This window comes from Papio anubis, unplaced genomic scaffold (assembly GCF_008728515.1).
Source record: "Papio anubis isolate 15944 unplaced genomic scaffold, Panubis1.0 scaffold1216, whole genome shotgun sequence".
In the NCBI taxonomy this organism is placed as follows: Eukaryota; Metazoa; Chordata; class Mammalia; order Primates; family Cercopithecidae; genus Papio; species Papio anubis.
The window spans coordinates 1,075-18,604 of NW_022161155.1; the positions used below are offsets into that span (position 1 = coordinate 1,075).

Below are 17,530 nucleotides of genomic sequence, written 5' to 3' on the forward strand. Positions count from 1 at the left end.
TGGGGGAAGGGGGAGAAAGTTTGTTGTGCCAGCAAGTAAATGAAGAAAGGGACAGTATTAGAGTTGAGAAATAAATTGGAATATGAATTGGTATCTCTCCCGCAGAAGATAAATTTGCTGAAAGTGCTGAAGTTAAAGGCATTACATAAAACCTGTTGCATAAGACCTGTTGCATAAGACCTGTTGCATAAGACCACTGCTTCACTTGACTAGCCTTATAGGAAAAAAATAATTTGTAAATATGATATTGTTTCCGTTGATCCTCAGCCCACTCATTCCCCACCCCTTGAAAGTAGCTGGAACAACAGGTGTGCACCACATGCTGGGCTAATTTTTGTATTTTTAGTGGAGATGGGGTTTCGCCATATTGGCCAGGCAGCTCTCGAACTCCAGAACTCAAGCGATCCACCTGTCTGGGCCTCCCTGCACCTCCCTGCTGGGACTACAGGTATGAGCCACCCTACTTGGTCATCATTTGTATTTTGAATTTAAATATTTTGAAGTCATCACTCTTCAAAGATTCTGGGTTTTGTTGCATGTGCATGATGGGGTTCATGACATGCTACTCCAAAATATAACATCTTGGGGTACTGAATATTTTATGCTAAAGGAATTTGAGTAAACAACAGAAGCAGGAAGGTCATTGTCACCCCACCACCTGCCGCCCTTCTTCTCTGAAGTCGATTATAAGACACTTATGTGAGAGGTGCCCTCTCTGTACCCAGAGGAAAGGTGCATCCTCGATTCTGAAGACACAGGGACACAGAGAAGAGCCTAAATACAGAGGCCTGGCTACGTTTTCCCCAGTTTGTTACTGTTAGGTCATACTATTATGGTCTTAATGATATGTCTCCATGACTATCCATTCTTCAATAAACTGACTGTTAAAAAAAAACAAAACTGAGGTTTAGCTGTTTCCATGGGCTTTCATTTCCTTTGAAAGGCGCTCCTGTCATGTAAAACTTACATTAAATAAATACATATGCTCTTCTCTTGTTAGTTTCTTTTGCTATAAGGGTCTCAGCAGTGAACCTAGGCTGGGTGAGGAAAAGTCATATTTCCTCCCCTACATGTAGAAATGTCTTCCACTGTAAAACTATAAAATATATATATATTTTGACAGGGTCTTGCACTATCATCCAGGCTGGAGTGCAATGATGTGATCTCAGCTCACTGCAACGTCCGCCTCCCGGGTTCAAGCGATTCTCCTGCCTCAGCCTCCCGAGGTGCTGGGATTACAGGCGCCCGCCACCACGCCGGGTTACTTTTTGTATTTTTAGTAGAGATGGGGTTTCACCACGTTGGCCAGGCTGGTCTCGAACTCCTGACCTCAGGTGATCCACCCGCTCGGCCTCCCAAACTGCCGGGATTACAAGCGTGAGCCACTGCACCTGGTCAAAACTATAAGAATTTTATTGGGGCAGATTTGAAGCCAGAAATTGAATCATTATTCCCCTTTGGATGAGCTGTACGGATGAGCTAATAAACTCCCAGTTCCTCCCAGATAGAAATACTTCTCTAGCTCCTTCCCTGAAGCTCCTTGAAGGTCAAACCTGCTGGAGATTGAGGGGCCTTCCTGGAACCTCCCAGCTCAGGAGGTTACTGCTGGTGAGAGGATTGCTGCAGTCTCCCTGGGAGGGTGCAGGGTCACTGGAAAGTATCACTGCTGTAACTTCAGTACAAATGGTTTTCATCACATCTTTTCTTTGTGCAGTGTTGCAGGCAAAACACAAGAGCTAACACGCACATGAGTAACATATGCACATCATCAACTGTGCCTGAATCACAAAGTGCCACATGTCACGCACAGTTGATGAGTGCATATGTTTACTCATTTAGTCCTTACCTCAGGCCGAGGTCACACCATCACTTTCATCTTCCATATGAGAAAACTGAGATGCACAAAGATGTTAAGTGACCTGCCTAGGGTCACTCAGCCAGCAAAGGAGGATTTGAAGTGAAGGCAGCCTAGCTCCAGAAGACGTTCTCAGAACCACTGTGTTTATACTGCTCTACTTGGAAATCCACCTTGCAAAAGTGTGATAGTGAAAAACCTGACATGGAAAACTATGGCCTGTGAAATAAGACCTAACTGACTGCATCTTGCTTCTAACCTCTGAGCTGCCTTGTCCATTCCTAGGCATAAGCAGAGCTAAGGAGTTTAGTTCCAAGTCTAAGTCTGAAACAAGATGATTACCCCTTCCTGAGATAAGCATCCTTCCTATCTTGAGGATCAGACCTCCTTATAGAAAGCTAATAACAAATTAGGCAGTTGGAAATTATGGCTCAGAGCCATGCAGCCAGAAACCTCTCCTTGATTCCTAGGTTCCCACCTTTGTGCCCTATATACTCTCCTTGTGCTTCAGCGTTAAACCTTGATTGGTGTTCAAGATATTTTTCAGACCCTGTCTTATGATGGACTTGCTGGCACACCCAGACCAGTAGCTGGCTCATCTGGTCCTGTGGCTTTTCACCCAAGGGACTGACTCGGGCGTAAACAAGCTCTGACACTGTGATTTCATCCCCCAAACCAACCAATCAGCTTTGCCCATTCCCTAGCCCCCTGCCTGCCAGACTATCCTTAAAAAACAAACAAACAAACAAACAAAAAACCCTAGTCTTTGAATTTTGGCAGATTTGAGTAATAATAAACCCCTGTCCTGGTCCCTCAGCTACCTCTGCATTTATTAAGATTCCTTCTCTGTGCTTAGAAACTGCTGTTCACAGCTCCATTGAAAACTTTCTGGGCAACCAAACAAACCTACTGGGCGGATTACACTAATAAAAGAAACACAAATGGTAAGCATGCTTGAAAAGAAATGTAAGTCTGTGTATTTCTTTTGAAGAAACACAAAAGGAGGAGGAATAAGACAGGTGATGCACTGTCCTAAATATTTTCATTGCCTCCCCCATATTCTTCTTATCCCAACAACGGATCCCCAGAAACCTTCAAGTTAAACACCGTCCTGCTAGAACTGGGTTTGTCCTTCTCTTTACATTTTCCTTTCACCTGCCCCACACCCCTTCCATATCTAATCTGTTCTTCCACTTCCAGGTCATTGAGGATTTTCCATTTAAAAATTTAAAAAATTCATAAAGGGGAAGATAACTGGTCATCCATATTCACACCTCCTGGAATTAACTACTGTTAACATAGGTACATATTTTTCTTCCAAATCACTGTTAAGCTATTGTCTTAAAAAAAAAATTATACATGCTAAGCATAGACCATACTAACAGTAGAGAAGACGTAAACATATGTAAAATTTTTGATCACCTTTAGTTTAAAATTAATTTCTCATAACGTTTGAACAACACTGGAGTAAAGGTCTTGTGGTATATCTACAGAGACAGGAATGTATATTTTAGCTAGACTATCCCCCCCAGGACCCCAAAAAGAAAAAGAAGAAAAAATAATAAGGATATATATACCTGAAAAAATAATAAAATAATAAAGATGCATATATGTTTGCTTTTACAAAATTTAGCTTAGACTCTATTTTTATTTTACAAATATCCCATTTAATAGTGCATGAACTTAACTGCAGACAAAGAGACAGAAACAGAAATGAAGGAATTCCTCAACTCCCAATCACAGTTAGAGAGACATTTTTCTAAAGGAATCCTCTAAGGGTAAACATACACTAAATTGAGTAGAAGACATTAAGATTTGGAGTGGTTTTCTTGTTCCTTTTTACAACCAAGTTGAGTAAGGTGTGAGTTGACTATGGTACAACGCATCCATTTCAAGTTTGATGACGTGTCTATTACTCTAAAAGGTCCTCTCGTGCCCTTTGCAGTCAGTCCCGCCCTCTGCCTGACCCCAGCAATCGATGATGTAGTTTCTGTCACTATACAGGTTAGTTTTGCCTGTTCTAGAAATTCACCTTGATGGTGCCTCACAGGATGCCCTCTTTTCGTCACTCGCCATAATGTTTTTGAGATTATCCACGCTATCTCATGTTTCCGTAATGTGTCCCATTTTATTGCTGGGTAGTTCGGGTAGCTGGGGTAGATCGCAGCCCTTTCTGCCTACAGGTGAGACTGCGGTTCCGATCTGCAGGCCTCGGTGAACATGAGCAAGGGCACCTGGACGCGGGGAGAGCCCTCCCGTTCCCCTACAGAAAGCAAGCGTGTTGTGTCTACAACCGAACCGGGACACTGCCTTCATCACAAAGAACAGCACCAAAGGCCCTGCTTTCATCCAAGAGAACAGCACCCGACTGCGTAGAGTTTCTACCTGGCTCTATGAGGTGAGAACACGTTCCCCGCTAGCACAGAAATCCCACAAACTCCTGTGGGGGCTGCGGTTAGAAGCAGAGGCTGTGTGAAGGGTGACTCTGGGGGCTGCGAAAAAACACGAAAGTTTTCACAGAGCGTGAGAACTCAAGAGACTGGAGACCAGAAAGCAATCTGCAAAAAGCAGCCCCACGTGTAGAAACGGAAGAGAAGGGCCCTGCCTTTAACTTGTGTTAAACAAGCTCACGGCGGCGGAGAGCATGGTAATACGGTACTTCCTGTTTCCCATCACTGTGACTGTGAGGAGAACGCTTACCATACCACCCAAACCACGAACTCGCGGGAAAAAAAAGTAGCTCTTTGCGTGGAGTCTACTTTTCTACTACAAAAGTTCAGGGGAAAGCGCGAACGCAGTCCCCCACTACCACAAATTATGCAGTCGAGTTTCCCACATTTGGGGAAATCGCAGGGGTCAGCACATCCGGAGTGCAATGGATAAGCCTCGCCCTGGGAAAACCACCTTCGTGATCATGGTATCTCCCCTGCCAGGTAAGTATGAGGTCTGGTACCTCCGCCCTGCCACAGCTCCACACGCCTCACCCTTTACACACACGGTCACTTGCCCCGCGCACCCTCGAGCCCTCCTAGCCCTGACACACAGCTGGGACTCTCAGGTCCGACCAGCGGTCCTGGGCTCGCTCCTACAGCACGGGAAGTCCTTCGTGGCGAAGCAGCCGGTGGCGAAGCGGCAGCCCCTGCGCTGCCTCATCTACATAGAAGTCGCCTTCTCCGTGATGTCACCGATAGCGCGTTCCCGGTCCCCGTCTGCTTTTCCGCCCCATCGTGCGCCAGCTCAGCCGAACAACCTGCTGCCACAGCCTGCGGGGACAGTGACGTCTGCCTCTCCTTTCCCTCCCTTCCCCGTCCCTGGTCTTCCCCAAAGAAGCGGGCGTTTCTGTTGCAGTTTTTTGTTTTTGGTTTGGCGCCGAGTCTCGCTCTGTCGCCCAGGCTGGAATGCAGTCGCATGATCTCGGCTCCCTGCAACCTCCGCCTCCCGGGTTGAAGCGATTCTCCTCCCGCAGGCTTCCGCGTAGCCGGGATTACAGGCGCATGCCACCAGGCCCGGCTAATTTTTGTATTTTTAGTAGAGACCGGGTTTCACCATGATGGCCAGGCTGATCTCGCCCTCCTGACCTGAGGTAATCCGCTGGCCTCAGCCTCCCAAAGTGCTGGGATTACAGGCCTGAGCCATCACGCCCGCCCAGAAGCCGGTTCTTAGACTGTGTTGCCGAGGACCTCTTTGGCAGACAGCTGGAACCTGTCCACCCTTCTTCAAATAATGGCTTGTAATGCGCAGACTAAAACATGTAGGATTACACAGGAAACTGGTTCTCTTCACATCGTTATCCTTGTGATGTAGCATTCCACTTGAAATTACAAGTCGTTCAATATCAGAGAGAAACCAGATCTATGAAACCAGAGAGGCTGCTCAGATGACTGCAAACCAGCCATCCTTACTTGTTTTATCACTAGCACTGTTATAAAAATGGTGGTCCAATTTCATGAATCTTGTAGGGTTTTTCCAAATACAGCAATGTACAAATATGCTGCCTCAGCAGAGCACACTGGACACTCAGGCATGGTGCTGGAGTGTGTCATCTCTTCCACAGCCTTCTCCAGACCTTAGCACTTACCTCGTGTTAGCACTTTATGCTCTGCAAAGACAGAAACAAAGTGGTCCAAATTTGGCGGGGGGAAATATGTGTGTATATATATAAAAATATATATTATAAATATATATATAAATATATATAAAGAAGAAATATATATGTTTTTTATATATATTTATTTATTTATTTATTTTTGAAAGCACTGATGATCAAAAGCTCAGGCAAGGTGTCCCTCTTTGCCAGGAAGGCTCATACCCAGATGGTCTTTCCCACACTGAGGGCAGGAGAGGAAAGGAGCCGCCTCACTGAGGAATTGTTAAGAGCGCCAAAAAGCCCAGTTGAAAGGGTGTCACAGAGTAGGAAAAACAAAAAAAAGAAGAAAAGAGGAGAGAGAGACCTCAGTTAAGTCTACAGCTGTCACTTGTTTAATCATCTCTAGTCTTTAGAAACCATAAAATCAGTTTTCTCAGAAGTAAAACAGGAAATATATAACATTAATAATTTGAATAGAACACATATAATGCACACAAGAATGAGATTCACAAAGAGGATCTGTATGCCAGAACAGTAAGGGAACCTATTCCTATTCCATTAGGGAGCCAACTAAAAACATCAGGGAAAACGTCACATCCCAGTTCTTCTTTCATGATTTCTCATAGCCAAATGACTTCTAATTTTTTCCAGATGAAGTTCTACTTCATGGAAAGTATTTATATATGGATACGCAACAAGACGTTGTAACCAGCACACATCCACCTCCCTGCTCAGCTAAATCTATCATCTAAAGTGGGCTGCGGAGGCTGCTGTGGCTGTGGCTCTCCCCTTGTGTGTTCTGGGCTGTGTTGTATTAAGTGGAAGAGGAGGTTGTGGGCAAGCGTTGTGCAGAGATCACAACCAGGTGGGCAGGGGGCTGCTCTCTTCACACTATCAGTTGACAATGTACATTCCTTTTATGAACTCTTGTAAGTGCTGCTGTATCTACCCATTGTTTTTGTTTTGTTTTGCTTTTTTGAGACAGACTCTTTCTCTGGCTCCCAGGCTGGAGTGCAGTGGCACAATCTCCACTCACTGCAACCTCTGCCTCCTGGGTTCAAGTGATTCTCCTGCCACAGCCTCCCAACTTGATGGGACTACAGGCACATGCCACTGGACCCGGCTAATTTTTGTATTTTTAGTAGAGACAGGTCTTCACCATGTTGACCAGGCTGATCTCGGACTCCTGACCTCAGGTGACCCACTGGCCTCGGCCTCCCAAAGTGCTGGGATTACAGGCGTGAGCCATCGCGTCCAGGTTCCACCCATTTTTAAATAAGGATAATATTGTCTAAAATATGTATCATCTAAAGTGATGTGATTATCTAGTACAACCTTAGCCAGTGAATAAATAGCTTTTTGTTGAGCTGTGAAAGAGGCTACCGTTTCATCAGCAATATTTGTTTCTTTCTTTTGTCTTTCTTTTTTTTTTTTTAAGACACAGTCTTGCTGTGTTGCCTAGGCTAGAGTGCAGTGGTGCAGTCTTGGCTCACTGCAGCCTCCACTTCCCTCGCTCAAGCAATCCTCCCACCTCAGCCTCCCGAGTAGCTGGGACTACAGACATGCACCACTATGCCTGGCTAATTTTTTGTTTGTGTTTGTTTGTTTGTTTTGTTTGTTTGTTGAAAGACAGGGTCTCACTATCTTGCTCAGGATGGTCCCAGATTCCTGAACTCAAGCAATCCTCCCACCCGAGCCTCTCAAAGTGCTGGGATTACAAGCATAGGCCACCAAGCCTGAACTCTGTATTTTTCTTTCAGAGAGAAGGAGTGGCTCTGTCACCCAGGCTGGAGTGTAGTGTCGCCATCATAGCTCACTTCAGCCTGGAACTCCTGGGTTTAAGTGATCCTTCCACCTCAGCCTCTGAATCACTAGGATTATAGGCCAGAGCCACCATGTTCAATTTTTATCAGCAATGTTACCTAAGGTAAAAGAAGGATTTCTAACCATGGGAAGCAACATCCCATCAAAGCAAAAATGTGCTCCCCAAAAATGTTTGGAGCTATCTTCTTAATGGCCAGGCAGATAATTAGCAAGTTTTCTCCCAATAGGATCTCCAACTATTACTAAAATAGACTGTGGTGGACATGCCTAGTGAAAAGTTTGAGGATACTCTTCCAATTTTTTTTTTTTTTTTTTTTTTGAGATGGAGTCTCGCTCTGTCTCCTAGGTTGAAGTGCAGTGGCATAACCTTGGCTCACTGCAACATCTGCCCCCCAGGTTCAAGTGATTCTCCTACCTCAGCCTCCTGAGTAGCTGGGAGTACGTGTGAATACCACCATACCCAGCTCATTTTTGTAGTTTTAGTAGAGACGGGATTTCACAATGTTGGCCAGGCTGGTCTCATACCCCTGACCTCAGGTGATCCACCCGCCTCGGCCTCCCCACTCATCCAATGTTGGGTTTCTTCAGAGGTATATTTGTATAGGCATGACCAAATATCCTAAAAGACATTGCACTTCATCATTCCATGTCTTTAGACATTTCAGGGCCATGGATGGTGATCTCCTCCAGAGACAAAATAAATGCTGGTACAGAACAGGTAAATGTAGTATAATTTGGCTACATCAGCTTTCAGCATTTAAACCATGGGTCACACATGTTAGAGCAAGAGGGCAGGTTGGATCCTGATAGCAGGAGGGAGTGTTTTTGTCTTAGCTTTCCAATAGCATCATGGTGTTCACCATTGTCATTTCAGAGTGAGGAAGCAATTTTTTGTTTGGTTGATGTCTCCGATTTTTTTTTTCTTTCTTTCTTGCAGCCGAGGTCTCACTGTTGCCCAGGCTGGAGTGCTGTGGCAACATCACAGCCCAGTACAGTCTTGACCTCTTGACCTTCAGGTCTCAATGAATCATTCTACCTCAGCTTCCCAGTGCTGGAGTTACAGGCACACCACCACACCCAGCTTGTTGTTGCTTTCTGAGACCGCGGTCTCCTCTTTTGCCCAGTCTGGAGTGCAGTGGTGTCATCAGGATTCACTGCAGGCTCGAACTCTTGGGCTCTAGTCATCCTCTCACCTCATACTCCTGAGTAACTGGGACTACACTTGGGTGCCACCATGCCCGGCTAATTTTGTATATTTTGTAGAGACATTGTTTCACCATTTGCCCAGGAAGCTAGTCTCCAAACTGCAAACCAAGTGATCCTCCTGCCTCGACCTCTAAAGTGCTGGGATTACAGGCAGTTATTTTGACAATTACAATTATGATGATTTAAGCTGAGGCGTGGGGCGGAGAGTTAGGAAAGAGTCAGACAGATTTGATAAACAGGTTTTGCTTGATGTGATCGAGTTGGCATCATGAGTGCAATCAGAGGGAATACTGGTGAAATTGCTGGGATGTACCAATGGTGTGTGGTAAAAAGTGGTTTGGAGTGGTTTAGGTGGCAAACCCAGCACCTTGTCAAATTTCTCACAGTGGCAATGGTTTGTGAGATTCTGATCAGAAAATTATCCCTCCCTGCTGTAATCAAATTAATTAGGGACAGTAAAACAACAATCTGATCACAGGCATTTTGCTATGTGTGTAGGTATATATATACACACATACATGCAATAGGACTAGTGTGTCATATCTTTAGAGAATATGCATATAGGATGATTTTACCAAAACCACCAAGAGAGGACCCCTACAACTTAAAGGAGCCCTAACGGTGTACATATTCCAGTCAACAGAAAAAGCGACCAACCCTTTCAGTTGCAGTTAGCACTGGAATTGTGAATAACTGGTTATACAGCCCAGTATCTTGGGTGGAAGTGGGCTACAACAGATGTCAGCTACTTGACATCTTGGTCAGGGATATTGCAGGTCACCTTTAAGTGAAAACCTCCACTGACAGATGTCCACTCTGGTAGGGATATGAGAAACATGAATCTGTGTGTCAACGCCCTTATGTTTACTGCCACAGAGACTGGGCAATAATACCTGATGTGAGCCAGGTGCTGTGGCCCACAGCTCTGGTCCCAGCTACTTGGGAGACTCAGGAAGGAAGATGGCTTGACCCCAGGAGTGAAAGGCTACAGTGAGTCATAATTGCACCACTGCATTCTTGCCTGGGCAACAGAGGGAGACCGCATCAAAAAGAGAGAAAGAGAGAAAGAGAGAGAGAGAGGAAGGAAGGAAGGAAGGAAAGAAAGAGAGAAAGAAAGAAGGGAGGGAGGGAAGGAAAGAAAGAAAGGAAAACATTAATATTAATAATATATGTTTGGTGCCCTCCAGTGGGCTTGGAGGGAATATTTTATTTGATGTTTCCAGTAAACAACATCTCCAGATTATAGGCCACAATTTGTGATATTTTCATTTCCCAGCAGCTCATTATGAAAGGCATCCTGTATTAATTTGGAGCTCTTGGTAAGAAGTCTTGTGAGACCTTAGCAATGATGGAGGATGTTACCTTTAAGAAGTACAGTACAGGTTCATAAGCCCCTTCATCTAACCACTGCATGGGTCTTCCTGTTCTAATTTCAAAGGGAGAGAGTGAAAGTTTTTCAGAAACAGTGGGGGATCTTTGGCCAGGGAAGGTTAAAAACTTCTGTTAGTTTTGTCAATTGAGTTTTTATTGTATCATTATTGGGTTGCACCAGTCCAGAGGATTAGGGGTGATAGGCACAATGGAAATGTTGGGACATAGGCCAAACGTTGCAAATGGATCCAACTACCTGCCTGATACAGTGTGTTCCTCGGTTGCTATGGAGATCACATGGCACTCCCCATGAGGAATGATTTTTTTCTAATCACACTCTACCTGCTACTTGGGCTGTGGCTCATTGGCATGGAAATGCTTCACCCCAGTGAGAGCATATACAAATTACCACCGGAAGGTATCTGTGACCCTAAGATGCAGACAGCTGGAGTAAGTCTAGCTACTATGTCACTGAGAGGGTCCTAAAAGGCCACCTAAAGTCCACCAGAGCACGTGAAGGGGTTGTCCAGGGATTACGTCCTGAGCCCAGAACTAGGCGGTACAGCAGAATAAACCTTTTGCATTAGTAGGCAATGGTTTCTTTGTTTTGTTTTTGTTTTTGTTTTGTTTTGAGGCGGAGTCTGTCTGTCGCCCAGGCTGGGTGCAGTGGCGGATCTCAGCTCACTGCAGCTCCGCCCTCCGGGTTTAGCCATTCTCTGCCTCAGCCCCTCCCGAGTAGCTGGGACTACAGGCATGCATACCTAGCTCAGCTAGTTTGTATTTTTTAGTAGAGACGGGTTTCACCGTGTGTGTAGGATAGTCTTTCAGTCCTCTGTCCTCGTGATCATGCAGTGTAGGCCTCTAAAGTGCTGGGATTACAGGCTTGAGCCACAGCCGGCCCGTGTGGTTTTCAATACTCGCACCACATTGCTATCATTTTGTCTAAAGATTTCCAACAAGTCAGCTTATGAACTACTTTTGAGGTAGTGGAAGCCTAAGGGGTGGATCAGGGTATCATTGGGCCCATACCATACGCCTGTTTCTGGAAAAAACTTGTTCCCTTTATCTTTCCAGAGAAAATAAAATATTGACTCAAAATAAATAAATTTTAAAAAGAAACAGGGCCGACCATGGTGGCTCATGCCAGTAATCTCAGCACAGCACTTTGGGAGGCCGAAGCAGGAGGATCACTTGAGTTCAGGAGTTGGAGACCAGCCTGGGCAATTTAGTGAGACCACATTTCTACAGAATTATTATTTTTCTTGATAGCCACATATGATGGTGCATACCTGTAGTCTCAGCTACTTGGAAGGCTGAGGTGGGAGGATCGCAGGAGCCCAGGAGGTTCAGGCTGCAGTGAACTGTGATTGTGCCACTGCACTGCAGCCTGGGCAATAGAGAAAGACCTTGACTCAAAAAAGAAAAGAGAAGAAAATATCTTAGAAGTTTCGCTGTCCATCATATGCAACAGAATATCTATGTGTAATGTCCACCATGTCCTTCTGTTGTACCCTCCCCTTAGTTAAGCCAGGAAGGCACCTGTCCCCTTATTAGAACATCATGGGCTCATGGCCAGCACAGTGGCTCACACCTGAAATCCCAGCAATGTGGGAGACTGAGGCAAATAGATCTCTTGAGCTCCGGGGTTGGAGACCAACCTGGGCAACATAGCAAGGCCCTATCTCTACAAAAAAAAAAAAAAGCTGAATGTGGTGGTGCATGTCTGTAGATCCAGCTACTCTGGCAGCTGAGGTGGGAGGATCACTAGAGCTCAGGGGGTGGAGGCTGCAGTGAACTGACATCACACCACTGTCCTCCATCCTGGGTGACAGAGTGAGACCTAGTCTAAGAAATGTGGGGGAAGGGGGAGAAAGTTTGTTGTGCCAGCAAGTAAATGAAGAAAGGGACAGTATTAGAGTTGAGAAATAAATTGGAATATGAATTGGTATCTCTCCCGCAGAAGATAAATTTGCTGAAAGTGCTGAAGTTAAAGGCATTACATAAAACCTGTTGCATAAGACCTGTTGCATAAGACCTGTTGCATAAGACCACTGCTTCACTTGACTAGCCTTATAGGAAAAAAATAATTTGTAAATATGATATTGTTTCCGTTAATCCTCAGCCCACTCATTCCCCACCCCTTGAAAGTAGCTGGAACAACAGGTGTGCACCACATGCTGGGCTAATTTTTGTATTTTTAGTGGAGATGGGGTTTCGCCATATTGGCCAGGCAGCTCTCGAACTCCAGAACTCAAGCGATCCACCTGTCTGGGCCTCCCTGCACCTCCCTGCTGGGACTACAGGTATGAGCCACCCTACTTGGTCATCATTTGTATTTTGAATTTAAATATTTTGAAGTCATCACTCTTCAAAGATTCTGGGTTTTGTTGCATGTGCATGATGGGGTTCATGACATGCTACTCCAAAATATAACATCTTGGGGTACTGAATATTTTATGCTAAAGGAATTTGAGTAAACAACAGAAGCAGGAAGGTCATTGTCACCCCACCACCTGCCGCCCTTCTTCTCTGAAGTCGATTATAAGACACTTATGTGAGAGGTGCCCTCTCTGTACCCAGAGGAAAGGTGCATCCTCGATTCTGAAGACACAGGGACACAGAGAAGAGCCTAAATACAGAGGCCTGGCTACGTTTTCCCCAGTTTGTTACTGTTAGGTCATACTATTATGGTCTTAATGATATGTCTCCATGACTATCCATTCTTCAATAAACTGACTGTTAAAAAAAAACAAAACTGAGGTTTAGCTGTTTCCATGGGCTTTCATTTCCTTTGAAAGGCGCTCCTGTCATGTAAAACTTACATTAAATAAATACATATGCTCTTCTCTTGTTAGTTTCTTTTGCTATAAGGGTCTCAGCAGTGAACCTAGGCTGGGTGAGGAAAAGTCATATTTCCTCCCCTACATGTAGAAATGTCTTCCACTGTAAAACTATAAAATATATATATATTTTGACAGGGTCTTGCACTATCATCCAGGCTGGAGTGCAATGATGTGATCTCAGCTCACTGCAACGTCCGCCTCCCGGGTTCAAGCGATTCTCCTGCCTCAGCCTCCCGAGGTGCTGGGATTACAGGCGCCCGCCACCACGCCGGGTTACTTTTTGTATTTTTAGTAGAGATGGGGTTTCACCACGTTGGCCAGGCTGGTCTCGAACTCCTGACCTCAGGTGATCCACCCGCTCGGCCTCCCAAACTGCCGGGATTACAAGCGTGAGCCACTGCACCTGGTCAAAACTATAAGAATTTTATTGGGGCAGATTTGAAGCCAGAAATTGAATCATTATTCCCCTTTGGATGAGCTGTACGGATGAGCTAATAAACTCCCAGTTCCTCCCAGATAGAAATACTTCTCTAGCTCCTTCCCTGAAGCTCCTTGAAGGTCAAACCTGCTGGAGATTGAGGGGCCTTCCTGGAACCTCCCAGCTCAGGAGGTTACTGCTGGTGAGAGGATTGCTGCAGTCTCCCTGGGAGGGTGCAGGGTCACTGGAAAGTATCACTGCTGTAACTTCAGTACAAATGGTTTTCATCACATCTTTTCTTTGTGCAGTGTTGCAGGCAAAACACAAGAGCTAACACGCACATGAGTAACATATGCACATCATCAACTGTGCCTGAATCACAAGTGCCACATATCGCATACAGTTGATAGTGCGCTATGTTCTCGACGGTCACTTACCCTCAGGCCGAGGTCCCGCACCATCACTTTCATCTTCCATACTTAGAGGAAAACTATGAGATGCACAAAGATGTTAAGTGACCTGCCTAAGTCACTCAGCCAGCAAAGGAGGATTTAGAGTAGAGGCAGCTAAAGCTCCAGGCGTTCTCAGAACCACTGTGTTTATACTGCTCTACTTTGGAATCACTTGCCTGCAAAATTATGACGAGTGAAAAACCTGACATGGAAAACTATGACTGTGAAGAAATCTGACCCTAACTGACTGCTGTCTGCTTCTAGCCTCTGGGCTGCCCTTGGTCCATTCCTGGGCCATAGGCCAGACTAACCTAAGAGGAGGTTGGATTCAAGTCTAAGTCCTGAAACAAAGATGGTGCAACTTTGAGACAAACTCCTTCTATCTTGGAGATTCAGACCTCCTTATAGAAGCTATAAATTAGGCACAAGATTGGAAATTATGGCTCAGGAGCCATGCAGCCAGAAGCCTCCCATGATTCCTAGGTTCCCCAACTGTGCCTAGCTATAGCATTGCTAGCGTTAAACCTTAGATGGGTGTTCAAAGATATTTTCCAGACCCTGTCTTAGCATTCGGACTTACTGGCACACCCAGACCAAATGCTTGAAACAAGCTCTGGTCCTGTATTTTTCACCCAGGGACTGTTTCAGTGCAGTAAACAAACTCTGGCCTGTGATTTCCATCCCCAAACCAACCAATCAGCTTGCCCATTCCCTAGCCCCTGCCCTGCCAGACTATCCTTAAAAACAAACAACAAACAAAAACCCTAGTCCATCTTTGAATTTTGGCAGATTGTGAGTAATAATAAACCCCTGTCCCTGAGTCCTCAGCTACCTCTGCATTTAATAGAAAGTGCTTTCTCTATTGTAGAAAGCCTGCTGTTCTCAGCTCCATTTGGCTTTCTGGGCAACTATAAGATAAACCTACTGGGCAGTTACACTAATAAAAAAGAGAAACACAAATGGTAAGCATGCTTGAAAAGAAATATAAGTCTGTGTATTTCTTTTTGAAGAAACTAAGGAGGAGAATAAGACAGGTGATGCACTGTCCACCAGTATTTTCATGCCTCCCCATATTCTTCTTATCAGCCTTTAGAGAGCCTTCAAGCAAACTACGGTCCTGCTTGGGGCAGGTTTGTCCTTCTCTTTACATTTTCCTCTCACCTGCCCCACACCCCTTCCATATCTAATCTGTTCTTTCACTTCCAGGTCATTGAGGATTTTCCATTTAAAAATTTAAAAAATTCATAAAGGGAAGATAACTGGTCATCCATATTCACACTGCTGGAATTAACTACTCTTAACATAGGTACGTATTTTTCTTCCAAATTACTGTTAAGCTATTGTCTTTAAAAAAAAATTATACATGCTAAGCATAGATCATACTAACAGTAGAGAAGATGTAAACATATGTAAAATTTTTGATCACCTTTAGTTCAAAAATAATTTCTCATAACATTTGGACAACACTGGAGTAAAGGTCTTGTGGTACATCTACAGAGACAGGAATGTATATTTTAGCTAGACTATCCCCCCCAGGCCCCCAAAAAGAAAAAGAAGAAAAAATAATAAGGATATAGATACCTGAAAAAATAATAAAATAATAAAGATGCATATATGTATACTTTTACAAAATTTAGCTTAGACTCTATTTTTATTTTACAAATATCCCATTTAATAGTGCATGAACTTAACTGCAGACAAAGAGACGGAAACAGAAATGAAGGAATTCCTCAACTCCCAATCACAGTTAGAGAGACATTTTTCTAAAGGAATCCTCTAAGGGTAAACATACACTAAATTAAGTAGAAGACATTAAGATTTGGAGTGGTTTTCTTATTCAATTTTACAACCAGTTGAGTAAGGTGTGAGTTGACTATGGTACAACGCATGCATTTCAAGTTTGATGACGTGTCTATTACTCTAAAAGGTCCTCTCGTGCCCTTTGCAGTCAGTCCCGCCCTCTGCCTGACCCCAGCAATCAATGATGTAGTTTCTGTCACTATACAGGTTAGTTTTGCCTGTTCTAGAAATTCACCTTGATGGTGCCTCACAGGATGCTCTTTTCGTCACTCGCCATAATGTTTTTGAGATTATCCACGCTATCTCATGTTTCCGTAATGTGTCCCATTTTATTGCTGGGTAGTTCGGGTAACTGGGGTAGATTGCAGCCCTTTCTGCCTACAGGTAAGACTGCGGTTCCGATCTGCGGCCCGCAACATGAAGGTAGTACCCGGCTCCGGGAGAGCCCCTCCCGCTCCCCTACAGAAAGCAAAGCGTGTTGTGTCTACAACGAGCGAGGACTACCTTCATCACAAAGAACAGCACCAAAGGCCCTAACTTTCATCCCGAGAACAGTACAAAAGGCCCTGCTTTCATCCAAAGAGAGAACAACCTTTCGACTGCGTGAATAAGTAGAGTTCTATGGCTCTATGAGGTGAGCATTTTACTTCTTTCGAAATCCCACAAACTCCACCGTGGGGCTGCGGTTAAACAGAGGCTGTGTGAAGGGTGACTGGGGACCACGAAAAACCTGGCGAAGGTTTCACAGAGCGTGTGAGAACTCAAGAGACTGGAGACCAGAAAGCAATCTGCAAAATCAGCCCACGTGTAGAAACAGAAGAGGGCTGCGCTTAACTTGTGTTTAAACAAACTCAAGAAGCGGCGGAGCATGGTAATACGGTACTTCCTGTTTCCATCACTGTGACTGTGAGAACGCTTACCATGCCACCCAAACCATGAACTCGTGGAAAAAAAGTAGTCCTTGGCGTGGGTCACTTTTCTACTACAAAAAGTTCCAGGGGAAAGCCTGAACCGCAGTCACCCCACCACCACAAAATTGGCAGTCGAGTTTCCCACGTTTGGGGAAATCGCGAAGTCAACACATCCGGAGTGCAATGGACAAGCCTCGCCCTGGAAAACCACCTTAAAATGATCATGGTATCCTCCCCTGCCAGGTAAGTATGAGGTCTGGTACCTCCGCCCTGCCACAACTCCACGCCTCACCCTTTACACACACGGTCACTTGCCCGCGCACCCTCAGGCCCTCACTGGCCTGACACACAGCTGGGACTCTCCAGGTCCGACCAGCGGTCCTGGGCTCGCTCTGGCACGGAAGTCCTTCGTGGCGAAGCAGCCGGTGGCGAAGCGGCAGCCCCTGCGCTGCCTCATCTGCAGAAGTCGCCTTCTCCGGTGATGTCACCGTGGCGCGTTCGGTCCCCGTCTGCTTTTCCGCCCCATCGTGCGCCAGCTCAGCCGAACAGCCTGCTGCCCACAGCCTGCGGGGACAGTGACGTCTGCCTCTCCTTTCCTCCTTCCCCGTCCCTGGTGCCCAAAGCGGGCGTTTCTGTTACAGTTTTTGTTTTTGGTTTGGCGCCGAGTCTCGCTCTGTCGCCCAGGCTGGAATAAGTCGCATGATCTCGGCTCCTGGCCTCACCTCCCGGAGTTGCGGAAGCGATTCTCCTCACGGGCTTCCGC

General features: G+C 45.4%; 2 non-coding genes across 2 annotated transcripts; both read right to left on the reverse strand.

The window, feature by feature from the left end:
• Nucleotides 1-4,632: 4,632 nt before the first annotated feature.
• LOC116272531 lies at nucleotides 4,633-4,796 on the reverse strand. Its single transcript, XR_004181195.1, has one exon. It is a non-coding gene; the product is annotated as a U1 spliceosomal RNA (small nuclear RNA).
• A 12,055-nt stretch (nucleotides 4,797-16,851) lies between these two features.
• On the reverse strand, nucleotides 16,852-17,018 carry LOC116272532. The gene has a single exon (XR_004181196.1). It is a non-coding gene; the product is annotated as a U1 spliceosomal RNA (small nuclear RNA).
• Between the last annotated feature and the right edge of the window lie 512 nt (nucleotides 17,019-17,530).